A 13,967-nucleotide genomic window follows, 5' to 3' on the forward strand; every position below is an offset into this window, starting at 1 on the left:
GTCCATCAACTGATGAATGGATAAAGAAATTGTGGTTTATATACACAATGGAATACTACGTGGCAATGAGAAAAAATGAAATATGGCCTTTTGTAGCAACGTGGATGGAACTGGAGAGTGTGATGCTAAGTGAAATAAGCCATACAGAGAAAGACAGATACCATATGGTTTCACTCTTGTGTGGATCCTGAGAAACGTAACAGAAACCCATGGGGGAGGGGAAGGAAAAAAAAAAAAAAAGAGGTGAGAGTGGGAGAGAGCCAAAGCATAAGAGACTGTTAAAAACTGAGAACAAACTGAGGGTTGATGGGGGGTGGTAGGGAGGGGAGGGTGGGTGATGGGTATTGAGGAGGGCACCTTTTGGGATGAGCACTGGGTGTTGTATGGAAACCAATTTGACAGTAAATTTCATATATTAAAAAATAAAAAATAAAAAATAAAAAAATAAAAAATTAAAAAAAAAAAAAGTAAGTGAAGTGAAGTGGAAGAGGTGAAAGAGTAAGTGGCTTTAGTAAAAGAAAAATTAAGTTGTTTAGCATGTGTCATTTAAAGATATGGTAAAATTATACCTGATCCCAAGGGGTAAAGCATAAAAAAAGTTACTAGGAAATGGGAAGTTGTTTGTGAAGATTCTCAGTAAATTCAGGATGTCTTCAACCTCGCATTTACCCATTCTTCAACCAATCTCCATTTGTGTTTTGCTCTTAACACTCTAATGGCTTGGCTTTGTGAAAATCTGATAGCTGTTTTTATTTGATCTAGCAACAACCGTCAATACAACTGAATGAACTCTCCTTCCCTTTTAAAACACTCACATCTCAGGGTGCCTGGGTGGCTCAGTTGGTTAAGCATCCTACTTTGGCTGAGGTCATGATCTCACGGCTCGTGGTTTGGAGCCCCACATTGGGCTCTGTGCTGACAGCTTAGAGCCTGGAGCTTGTTGTGGAATCTGTGTCTCTCTCTCTCTCTCTGTCCCTCCCCTGCTCATGCTCTGTCTCTCTTTCTCAAAAATAAAATAAAACATTAAACAAATTAAAATACTCACATCTCTTGACTGCCTTCAAGTTTGTAGTCTTGTCTTATAGTCCTACATCCATGGCTTCTCCATCACTATCTTCTAAGCAAGTACTGCCTCCTCTAAATCCTGAATTTGGGTATCTTCAACATAGAAATTGTATTTAAGTTGTAAATGTAGTTTACTCAACTTTGCAGGGAAAAAAAGTATGAATTGAGAATAGGAAAGCCCAAATCTACATCCTGAGTAAATTTAATCTTCAGAATTGATTAGAATGTAAGACTTTTTCTCTATTGATACTGCAGGGCTTGAACTAGTAAGAATAGCCACTTATCTCCATGGCTTCTTTTCTCCCATGGTGGATATACAAAGCATGACTTACGCTTCCCATAGTCTCCAATCCAGTCCTTATTAAAGAATTCTGAATAAGCCATGTGCAGTTTACCTAGATTTCATTAGCCTTAAACTTCTAGCATTATTCTTTTCAAGCCCTCGACCCTCTGGCCAAGTTTTCCACCACAGCACAGAAGATAAGAGTATTTCCATATCTCAGGCCACCTTTCTTTCCATACATACTAAACGACCAAGTGTATCGTTTGAATTCTGCCTAATAGTACTATTTCTCATCACTAGTGCCTTCGAGGTCAACCAGGGAGAGAGGTGGGCACTGTAATGAGATAACTGTCCATTTTCCATAGTGACAGCAGACCATAGCAAACTTTTAACCAGGCGTAAGTCTTTCTCATCTCTCTCTATACAACCTCTGGTTGTAGGGAACCATTTATAACTCACCTTGTGTTTATAGTGGTTGGGAGCTCAAAGTATAACAAAGTATTTCATCAGTTAGGAGAATTTCCTGGGATGTTACACAACACTACACCCACATAAACATCACAAATATGGCAGATAAGTGAATTTTTTAAAGTTCTATCTCTCACTTTCTGGTGTGCCTGTGTCTTACTAGATAAGAGTACATCCTATTTACTGCTTCCCTGTTCTAATTAGCATGATTTTTTTTTTGAGAGAGAGAGAGAGAGAGAGAGAGAGAGAGAGAGAGAGAGAGAGAGAATCTTAGGTAGGCTCCATGCTCAGCATGGAGCCCAAATTGGGGCTTGAATCCATGACCCTGGGATCATGACCTGAGCTGAAATCAAGAGTCAGATGCTCAACTGACAGAGCCATCCAGGCATTTCAGCATGAGACCATTAATATAAGGGTATAAAAACATGTTGTTTTTGGAATATCAAGATGGTCAAGGTCCTTGTGAACTATATTATTACAGAAAGCAGGAGAGCTAACATACTCCTGTGACAAGACAGTTAAAGGTTTGAGAACTAATTGATAGAAGCCCTTATCAACAGTGGTACCCCTCAAGAGGATAAATCTATCACTCCATCACATAGACAAATGAGAATCAAAGTGCTGGCCAAAGATGAGTGAAACCTAAAATGAATGGTGAAAGAAACAGAAGATAAATATTGACTTTGACTTTCAGATGCCTGTAGCACCAAGAACTATATCTGAAGATATTCAAATTGACTGCTACTTTGAAGTATTGTACTTGTTCCTTTCTTGAGAAAGCAGTAAGGACCTCTTCTTGTAATAACAGATTTGTATACATGCTATTTAATTGTCACGAAGGGTAAACTGTTACAGAGTGAGTTAATGTACACTCATAGTTACCTGGGTCTCATTCATTTCCCTTGTTCAGAGTGGAGGGAATAATTGCAGAGCCCTGGATTCAGTGACTGCACCTCATCTCTGAACACCATAAGTGTCTCTCACGGTAGCCATGGGGCCAGGGATTGTTATTAGGTGTGACCGCTATTGTGCCCTCCAGGGCATGAGCTGCACCTGCTTTAGCATCCAGTTTGACTGAGTTGGACTTAAGGTCAACTGGAGATTTCTGCCTTCCTGGTGGCCCAGTTCAGGTGAATTAATGCCTTACAAATGTTTTAATTAATAAGAGACAAGAGATGGGAAGCAACCAGCAGAGAAATGTCTTCCCTTTCTTACATCAAGGAATTGATCTGACATCAGTGGTTCTGAATAATCTCATGGAGATGTCCCATAGCTGAGAAATCATCTTTGTTTTCTTTGAAATTATGCTCAGTTTGGTAAGACACATTTTAGCTCCTATTCCACTTTTCCCACACTTGCTTGCATTTGACTTTCTCCAATATACATTGAGGATGTAAGATTCACCTCATGCTCTGCTTTTGAGGAAACCCGGGCTACAACAACATGTATAGGACAGGTAGATAAGATAAAGTGGAGGGTAGAGTAGAAGATGATTTAAGCATTTCACAATCCTATGATTGCCCAGAATTTATACCTTTAGTTAATTACACTTACATTTTAACCCTCACAGTATCATTGAGACTCTAGAAACCCAGAAAGCAGTACCCCAGAAAGCAGAACTATCAGTCCTGACCACAGGAAAGACTTTACAAGTATGTTTTCCAAAGAGAGTTTTTCCAGTATGAACAGATGCAACAAATTAATTTTTTCCTTGCAAAGCTATAAAAATATTGCAAACAACCTGTCAGTTACGACCTTTAAAATGATATTGGCCTTTTAATCTCATAATGGTGAAAATGCAGTAAAGTGTGGCCACACGTAAATTGTATTTCGAAGTCCCCCACAAGATTGGATAAAATAAGAAGCAGAAAAATGCAGGGTTGTTCAGGGCAGTCACATTCCGGGAGTGTATGGAACAATTCTTTATTTTTCACATCCAGAAAAGAAACATGTGCATGTGAGAATCTTGCTGCTGTAGGTTGTATAACTAGGTTTCTTTACACCATATGCGGCAACACTGAACTCAGTTTACCTTAATGTTAGAATGAGTTCTAAGAGAAAGATATATTATAATAAGAAATATATGAGTAGGTGAAAAGTGGGTATTTAAAGACAACTCTGTATCACAATGAAGTTTATGTACCAATGCTAATGACAAAGGGGCATAAGAGAGGCCCTTTTATGCTAAATTAAAGAAAAGATGCATATTAGAGACAGACTCTTGTTAATGCTTTCACAGAGGATTGACACAGTGAGCTCTCCTTTAAGAGAATGCCTATATTATAGATAATACCCTAATTAGATCCCTATGTTTCTCTGATTAGTCTCCATACCTGTTTTCCTCAACTTCTTTTGTCAAGGAGAGAGACTATTGAACCTCCTTTTTGAGCTACTGAACCTCCTTTATATGGTTCCAGGACCATGACTCTGAGTGCTTCATCAAGTACTTAGTTACTTTTGGGAGGTAGAGAAGCTGTGTGTTGATGTGAAGGGTACTTACATCCTCTTTCTGCCAGTCCTTTAGAGTTAAACGTCCAGTGAAAGTCATGTTCTAACCCACAAGTACATCCTCTAGCCTAAATGACTGTATTCATAGATCTTTTAACTGATGAGTCAAGAGAATTTTTAAGAAGTTTACTAAGAAACTTTAGAGTAGGAGACCTGAAGTCAATAGGATATGTGGTGTAGATTCTTTTCTGAATGGACAGGTAGGTAAGGGCAACGCACTTTGAACTCCAGGCAGTGTTAGATCATGATAAAGAACTAGGAGAGCCAAGCAAATTTGTGGGGTTACCCACTAGTGAAAAGCCAAATAATATTAGCAGACTATGTGATAGTGATTAACTTCTTTACTCCTTATAAAGATGACAAACTAATTTAGGCCCACCCTCACCTAAGAGAATATGCCATTAAAGAAATTAACACTCTTTTCTGGGTCTTTTCTCTCCTTGAAGTTCCCAGGTTAGAGCTGAACTTGCTGAGCTCAAGTTCAAGCTGAACTTGAGTCTGAGACCGGCTGCTAGTAGAAAAGAGGAACCACTGGGCATAATCATCTTTAATTCCAAACTAACCTAACAAGATGAATGGTGTATGTGACTATTTAAATTTAAACCCTTGCCGTGTTTTCAAGAAAAACGTATCAAATGAACTTCAAAGAAAAGTGAAAAGAAAATACTAGCTTCAGTCAAGTGAAAAACATTTCCTTCATGTGTTAAGTATGATTACACAAAACAAAAGAAAAGCAACAAAAAAATTCAAACTTACGCCTAGAACAAAACTTGGAACATATCTAGGTATGTTACCTCTAACTTTAATGAGAATGAGTGCTTTCTGACTCACACTTTCCATTTATCAATAATAGATAAATGTAAAGTGACAGGCAGTACCAAATAAGCAAAAATGCTATAAAAATGAGTAAAATAGAGCTACTTCTTTTACTTTGTCATACCCGACACTGAGAGACAGATTCACATGAATTAGTACATTCAGTCTTATTGTTGTTTCTATATTATAGATGAGGAAATCAAAGACCAGAGAGTTCAAGTGATTTGTTCAAGGCCATACAACTAGAAAGTGGCAGTCAGGAGTTGCACCAGAATCTTGGACTTTAACCACTAAACGATAATGTCTCTTCCAGGCTTGTGAAGGTATTAGACGTATATAAGTCAAATGTTTAATGATATTAAACATATCTTAGGCAAGGTAAAGTAAATATGTGGAGTCTGTATATGTTTTTTTGTTTATTTATTTATTTTGAGAGAGTGAGCAAGGGAGGGACAGAGAAAGAGAAGAAGAGAGAGAATCCCAAGCAGTCTCTATGCTATCGGCACAGAGCCTGATGTGAGGCTCGATCTCATGAACTGTGAGATCATGACCCAAGCCAAAATCAAGAGTCACATACTTAACCTACTGGGCCACTCAAGGGCCCCTGGAGTCTATATTTTTTGAGAGTCCATATTAACTTTACCCAGGTGTATTGATCATACTGACTTCTGAAAAGTTGATTTGATAAACAGAAGTTTTGAAACCAAGATCGTTAAGTTACTGATTTATTTTGGTTTTGATATTATTATTACCTAATACAACACTTTTGGGGAAAAGACCCTCTATGTTTCTCTTTCAGGATTCCCATTGTTAGAAAACAAAAGAAAAGAAAGAAAAGAAAAGAAAAGAAAAGAAAAGAAAAGATAAATAGCATGTAAATAATTATATCTTTTCTATTTTTAAACGCAAAATAAAAACAAAATCATGTAGATCATATGGATGGATTGTAATATAGATGTGAAGGGAAAGGTTGATTTGGACCTTTAATTATTTTGAATATGACAGGAACGAGTTAATTAAACGATGATTATGGGGTGCCCTGTTGGCTCAGTCCATTAAGTGTCTGACTCTTGATTTTGGCTCAGGTCATGGTCCCAGGGTTGAGTGTAGAGCCTGCTTGACATTCTCTCTCCTCTGCCCCGCCCCTCCGCTTCCGTCTCTTTCTTTCTTTCTTTCTTTTTTAAATGTTTATTTATTTTTGAGAGAGACAGAGACAGAATGTGAGTGGGTTAGGGGCAGAGAGAGAGAGAGAGAGACACAGAACTGTAAGCAGGCTCCAGGCCCCAGCAGTCAGCACAGAGCCCGACAAGGGGAATTGAGCTCAGGAGTTGTGAGATCATGACCTGAGCAGAAGTTGGACGCTCAACCGACTGAGCCACCCAGGAGCCCCTACCTCTCTTTCTTTCAAAAAAAAAAAAAAAAAAAAAAAAAGCCATTTAGTTAAGCAACTGTTACGCTCTATTACTGTTTTCCTTTCCAGTCCGATAACAATGCTAAGTTACTAGTGTTCTTTACAGACACAACTTCTGTATCACAAAAATGGGTTCTATATAAAGGTATGCCGTTTCTTGTATCACTGGGGAAGAGCATTAGGTTGAAAATTAACTTCATAAAGTTCATGGGAAATAACAGACCATTGGGAATCTTCATCACAAATTATGTGCTGACATTAAAACAAAACAAAAAATAGACCTTTGCAAAGAGACTTTTGCTTCAATTTATTAAATATTATCACTTAGAGAAATTATGTGCCTGCTACAATAATTAAGATAAATATTCACAAAAGATTATAAATATGCATTTTGATATATATAACTAGAAGGCAAAGTAAATTGGGTGAAACAGAGAATATGAACACCACGGCAAATGCAGCAAATATTAACTGACATTTTCCAAGGGAATAATAATAATAATCAAATCATACTTGAAAAATTGGTTCCCTAAAACACAGAAATTAGTTAAAGCATTTAACAATTTTGTATAGGTTAAGAGCAAAAGACCTTTTAACTGTCGTAAAATAGTCTCTTTCTCTCTCTCCCTGTCTCTCTCTCTCTTTCTCTCTGATATTCCTATCTAATTAGGAGACATCTTAGAATCTTTGTGTCATCTCTCAGGAATATACATAATGTGGTGCTGACAGCTAGAGTCTAATGTGAGAAACAGAGAGGGCTGAAAGACGAAGATTTCCCCTGAGAGCTAACATTTTCAGAACAAATTGGGCAGCTGACAAATAATCTCCAGATCTCAGAAGATAGTTAACATCGGGGGTATCAGGATGATCAGAGTAAACAGTTACCAAAGATATACTCAGAACCCAAACATTTGTTGTGATTCTGTTCTAAGAACTCTTGGGTAATTTTTTTTTAAATCACTGTTTGCAGATTTTGCTGAGTTTTCTGAATTTTACTGCTGAGTAGATCCAAGCACTTTTTCATGGAATAATACAGTTTTCTAAAGTAGATTTAAATATGAATGAACAAAAATATTCCAATCCAAGATCAAAAAAGAAAGAATTGGTGTGATTTGAATCAAATCCATATGTTCTTTAGTACATAGCTTGCATAATATATATATATGTTATATATGTATATGTGGATATTTATTATATATATATTTCAGATTGCTTATTCTTATTCATAGATTTTTTTGTTTTATTTCACAGAATTCCAAGAGCAACCACTCTTCTCTTTATCAATAAATATTTTCCATTAAATTGGAGAAATAATGATGAAATTTTTAAAACAGTCTTATTTGTATACATGTTCCCTACTCTTCAAAAAAGGAGTCTGCCTTTTCCCACTTACATTATATACTCAAGTTGAAGGACAAAACTGAGAAAAAGTATTGAGAAGAAATATTTAAGAATATTTATAAGATTTTTAGTAATCTTGGTATTCTTGTAAAAATACGTTTTTATACTTGAATGACGTAGTTTGAAATGTTACTCATATGAAATATGATGAGAATTGGAGTGTTGTTATATTCGCTCTAGGACATCACACTTAAAAAGTGGAGAAGCAGCATATAGAGTCATTGTTAAGAACAGATATTAGGGACAATCTATTTGGGTTAAATTAATAGGTTTGCCTATTACTTGCTGTGTTTCCTTGAGAAGTTATTTAACCCTTACAGGTCTTTGTTCTTCATCTATAAAATGGGGATAATACCTCTATTATCTGTTGTCAGGAATAGATAAATTAATACATAAGAAATAAAATGTGGTCTGACCCATATTAAAGCAGGGTATGTTAGTGATTAGAATTAGTCTGTGTTCCTATCCTGTGATAAAATTTTTAATTTCGTATGTAATTTCTTAGGGGCATTTTATAACAATTAGAAGAAACAATTTAGAAGAAAACAAACAAACACCCAAAAGTTTTTCACAGTTATTTTCACTTTCTCAACATGCTTATGTATTTCTTCCTTTGACTAATCGGCATTCTACAAGTGATTGTCCCACTTTACCCAAATACCCGTCTACTGATATTGCCCCCTCAAAATTTACCTCAGATGCTTGCTTCTTCACCAAAAACCTTACTAAACCCCCTGATATTAATGTATCTCTGTCTTCAGTCTCATAACAATGATCTCTTCCATTGTAGCCAAGATTCCATTCTACTTGCCTTTCTGCATTGTCATCAGACCTTAAATAGCTAGCCTTTGTACTCCTGAGCTTTGAGTCAACTCATTCTTCATCGCACGTATGGTGGGAACTTTTTCTATATTGCTTCACAGATAATTTTAAATTATGAAACTAATGGTTTTAGCTTATTCAACATATCTTAATAATACCTTCTATGTATATTGATATAATTACTTACATAATGTATTTTAGACATTTAAATTCAATAATTTTCTAACTATTTTTATTTGTGGATATGTAAACAAACATATGTCCTTGCTCTATTTTCTAATTTTAACTTTAGGAAAAAAAATTACGGGGCCCCTGGGTGGCTCAGTCAGTCAAGCATCCAAATTCAGCTGAGGACGTGATCTCACGGGCTCGTGGTTTCCAGCCCAGTGTTGGGGTCTGTGCTGATAGCTCAGAGCCTGGAGCCTGATTCAGATTCTGATTCAGATTCTGTGTCTCCCCCTCTCTCTACCTTTCCTCTGCTCACGCTCTGTCTTTCTCTCAGTCTCTCAAAAATAAACATTAAAAAATTAAATTAAAAAAAGATATTACTTTTCCTCTTTATTTACTAATGGTTCTAGAATATTTCTTTTTTTTTTTTTTTAATTTTTTTTTTCCAACGTTTTTTATTTATTTTTGGGACAGAGAGAGACAGAGCATGAACGGGGGAGGGGCAGAGAGAGAGGGAGACACAGAGTCGGAAACAGGCTCCAGGCTCCGAGCCATCAGCCCAGAGCCCGACGCGGGGCTCGAACTCACGGACCGCGAGATCGTGACCTGGCTGAAGTCGGACGCTTAACCGACTGCGCCACCCAGGCGCCCCTGTTCTAGAATATTTCAAAATTTATTTTTCTCACACATTGTTCCACCGTAATATTAAATAGTGTAAATTATATCAATATAACTAGGTTGCTATAACTTACTTATTTATTAACAAGAATACAATGCACTGGCCAGGAGCTGGTATCATTAAAATCGATAAACTTCTAGCCAGACTTATCAAAAAGAAAGAAAGAGAGAGAGTGGATTCAATACACAAAATCAGAAATGAAAAAGGGGAAGTAACAACCTAGAAGAAATGGATAAATTTATAGGAATATATAACCTACCAAAGCTAAAACAGGAAGAAATAGAAAATTTGAACAGATTAACAGCAATAAAATTGAATCAGTAATAAAAAAAACTCCCAACAGTTCACAGCTGAATTCCACCAAACATTTAAAGAATAAATACCTATTCTTCTCAGACTTTTCCAAAAAATAGAAAAGGAAAGAAAACTTCCAAATTCATTATGTGAGGCCACCATTACCTTGTTTCCAGAACCAGATAAAGACACCACTGAGAAAGAGAGCTACAGACCAATATCTCTAATGAACATAGATACAAAAATTCTCCACAAAACACTAGCAAACTGAATACAATAATACATTAAAAAAATTGGGGTGCCTGGGTGGCTCAGTTGGTTGAGCGTCCGACTTCAGCTCAGGTCATGATCTCACAGCTCGTGAGTTCAAGCCCTGAATCGGGCTCTGTGCTGACAGCTTGGAACCTGGAGCCTGCTTCGGATTCTGTGTCTCCCTCTCTCTCTGCCCCTAACTGACTCACATTCTGTCTCAGTCTCTCTCAAAAGTAAATAAACATTAAAAAAAATTATTCCCCATCATCAAGCGGGCTTTATTCCTGGGATACAAGGGTGGTTCAATATTTGCAAATCAATCATGATACATCACATCAACCAAAGAAAGGATAAAAAATACGATCATTTCAATAGACACAGAAAAAGCATTTGACAAAGAATAACACCCATTCATAATACAAACCTTCAATAAAGTAGGTTTACAGGGAACATACCTCAACATAATAAAGACCCACAATGAAAAACACACAGCTAACATGAAAATGGGGAAAACTGAGAGCTTTGCCCTTAAGATCAGGAAGGAGAGACTATTGTCCACTCTCACCACTTTTATTCAACATAATACTGGGAGTCCTAGTCTTGTCCAGCAAGGGGACAAGAGAAAGGAATGAAAGGCATCCATATTGGTAAGGAAGAAGTCAGACTTTCACTATGTGCAGATGACATGATACTATATGTAGAAAACCCTAAAGACTCCAACAAAAAAACCACTAGGACTGATAACCAAATTCAGTAAGGTCTCAGGATCCAAAATCAATGTACAGAAATCAGTTGCATTTCTACACACCAATAATGAAGCAGCACAAAGAGAAATTAATAAGACAATCCCATTTACAAATGCACCAAAAATAATAAAATATCTAGGAATAAACTTAACCAAAAAGATGAAAGATCTGTGCTCTGAAATTATAAAACACTGATGAAAGAAATTGAAGGCAAATAGAAAGACATTCCATGCTCTTGTTTTGGAAGAAAAAATATTGTTAAAATGTCTGTACTACCCAAAACAGTCTACATATTTACTGCAATCCCTGTCAAAATGCCAACAGCATTTTTCACAGCCCTGGAATAAACAATCTTAAAATTTGTATAGAACCACAACGGACCCCACAGACCCAAAGCAATCTTGAAAAACAAAAGTGGAGGTATCACAATTCCAGACTTCAATTTATACTGCAAAGCTGCAGTGATCAAAAAAGTATGGTATGTTTTAAGTGCTGATGAGTTCTCACACAAGACCAATAGTTTGGGATAACACTCAGTCAAGAGTAATTTCCATGGAAGTATAGGAGATGCTTTGGGAAGTGAAATCACTCTATACTTAAAGGTATGGGGGAAAAGGACTCAATTTTTAAGTGCCATGGGAAGAGATACCCTGCATTTATACACACAGTTACCTCATACTTCAACAGCAAGATTTGTTGCAATGGAAACATTCTCTTTCCTAAGTTGAAGAGCCCCAAATAGTACCGTAGCCTACATTAAACATAAGTGCCCCTTTCCTTCACGGAACTCTGGTCTACTCAAGTCATTGAATTCCAAATAATCATCACTGGAGTGCCAATATTAAACCCCATCATCATATTCCTAAATTAACCCTAAATAATTACAGTCCATAAAAGAATAACAGTTTGGTATTCCCACAAAAACAGACAAATCGTAACAGAAAGCCCAGAAATAAGCTCACAGCTCTATCTTTCACAAACCAGGAAAAATATCCAAGGGGAAAATAGACTGTCTTTTTAACAAATGACATTGGGAAAGTGGACAGCTACATAAATAAAGGAATAATTTTCAACCATAAAAGAGAATGAAATCTTGCCATTTGCAACCACATGCTTGGATTTAGAGTATGATGTTATGTGAAACAAGTGAAATAAGTCAGTCAGAGAAAGACAAATAGCATATGATTTCACTCATATGTGGATTAAACAAAACAAAACAAAACAAACCAGCAAAGGGAGAAAAAGAGAGAGAGAGAAACCAAAAAACCAGAATAACACCCATTTACCAAAGAGGAGGTGGGGGGTGAAAGGGTGAAATAGGTGAAGGGGATTAAGAGTACATTTATTTTGATGAACGCTAAGTAATATGTGGATTTGTTGAATCACTATATTGTACACCTGAAGCAAATATAACATTGTATGTTAATAAAGCTTGAATTATTATTATTTTTAATTACAACAGAGGAAAAAAACACATCAACAGCAAAGAAAGAAATACCATGTCCAGTTAGTTTTCCATTAAATAATTGACAAATATTATTTATAAAAACAGACTTAATTCCAAAGAATTAAAGATATATTGTATACGTTACATACAATTTCAGATGAACTTAAGCAAGAGAGAGAGTCAGAGAGAGATTAGCCTTTAAATTTCAAAAACAAAATATTGGTTACTCTTTGAAGCCTTTGCTAATAAAATAAGGATGCTTGGACTTCTCTCACTTCCATAGAAAGGGTTTTTAGTCTTTTAAGAGAAAACTTCGTGGCATTTTCCTTTTTTACTGAAAAGAAACTATTCTTATATTTTTTTTACATGATTTTCACCGCATCAAGATCTAGAGTAATCAAAGTCATTCACCGGGATGACCGTGCACTGTAACAAGGCCATCTACAGCAGCAGTCTGTCAAAAACGGAATCATTTTTTAATGTAGAGAAGCCAGGAAGAAATAAAATGAAATGTCTGCCCTTTAACATTTCAGAACAGGGAAACTGATTCACTCTGCCCCATTCCAGTTAGACGTAATAGATGTATTTTTGTACATGTTCAAGCCACAGAGTTTCTGATGGACATTCTTTTTAAAAACTCCTATAAATAGAATATTTTTTCCCTCTCTGCTTATTTTCTCGGGAATGGTAGCTGCCTCAACTTAATGAGATTGAGACCATTTCTCTGAGGATCAGGTGCTAGTTCAATAAGATTAATGAATAGTTTGAAAGCTTAGTTTGCTATTTGAAAAAAATGATAATAATCTATCTATCTGTCTATCTATTTATTTACCACTATCCTATGGGATTCTATTCTATAACCAGTGAACTCCAGTTCCCCAGGCCTGATTGAGAGCAACTGGTAGACTTTAAATATGACTGGTAAAGTAATTTTTTTTCTAGTTGTCTTAATATTCAGCGCTAATAATACTGGGTTTTGTTTATTTTCATGCCTAATTCTGTTCTTTATTTACTGCTATGACTCCATAATGGCTCTCCTCCTCTGTCAATTTGTTATGATAATTTCATAATAACAATACATTTGACATTCTTGAAGCTCTACAGAATAAGTAGATTTTTAGCAGCATTTATTATTTATACAGTGATTTATAGAGTTTATTCATTTCCATTATCTATTTCTCACAATGTATTCATGAAGAATGATGGTTATGGTTTCCACAGATACACATTCTCAATTGAAATAAACTTCTCTACTTTTGTATCTTCATTAGAAATGTTTCGGAAATAAATACTATTTACATCAATTACTTTCCAATACCAGTTTAAATAAAAGTATTATTTCTCTATGTATCTATTAAAATTGTAACTGCTTTGTGGTAGGATGAAAAATGACACCCTAAAAGATATCTACATCCTAATCCCTGTAACCTGTGAATATTACCTAACAACTGAAAAAAAAAAAAAAAAACAAAAACAAAACAAAACAAACAACAACAACAAAAAAACAAGAAACTACCCAAAACACAAGGTTTTAGATGTGATTAAATTAAGTATCTTGTGTGAGGAGATTATCCTGGATCATCCTGGATTATGCCATCACATTATCC

This window comes from Panthera tigris, chromosome A1, assembly GCF_018350195.1.
Source record: "Panthera tigris isolate Pti1 chromosome A1, P.tigris_Pti1_mat1.1, whole genome shotgun sequence".
Taxonomy (NCBI): Eukaryota; Metazoa; Chordata; class Mammalia; order Carnivora; family Felidae; genus Panthera; species Panthera tigris.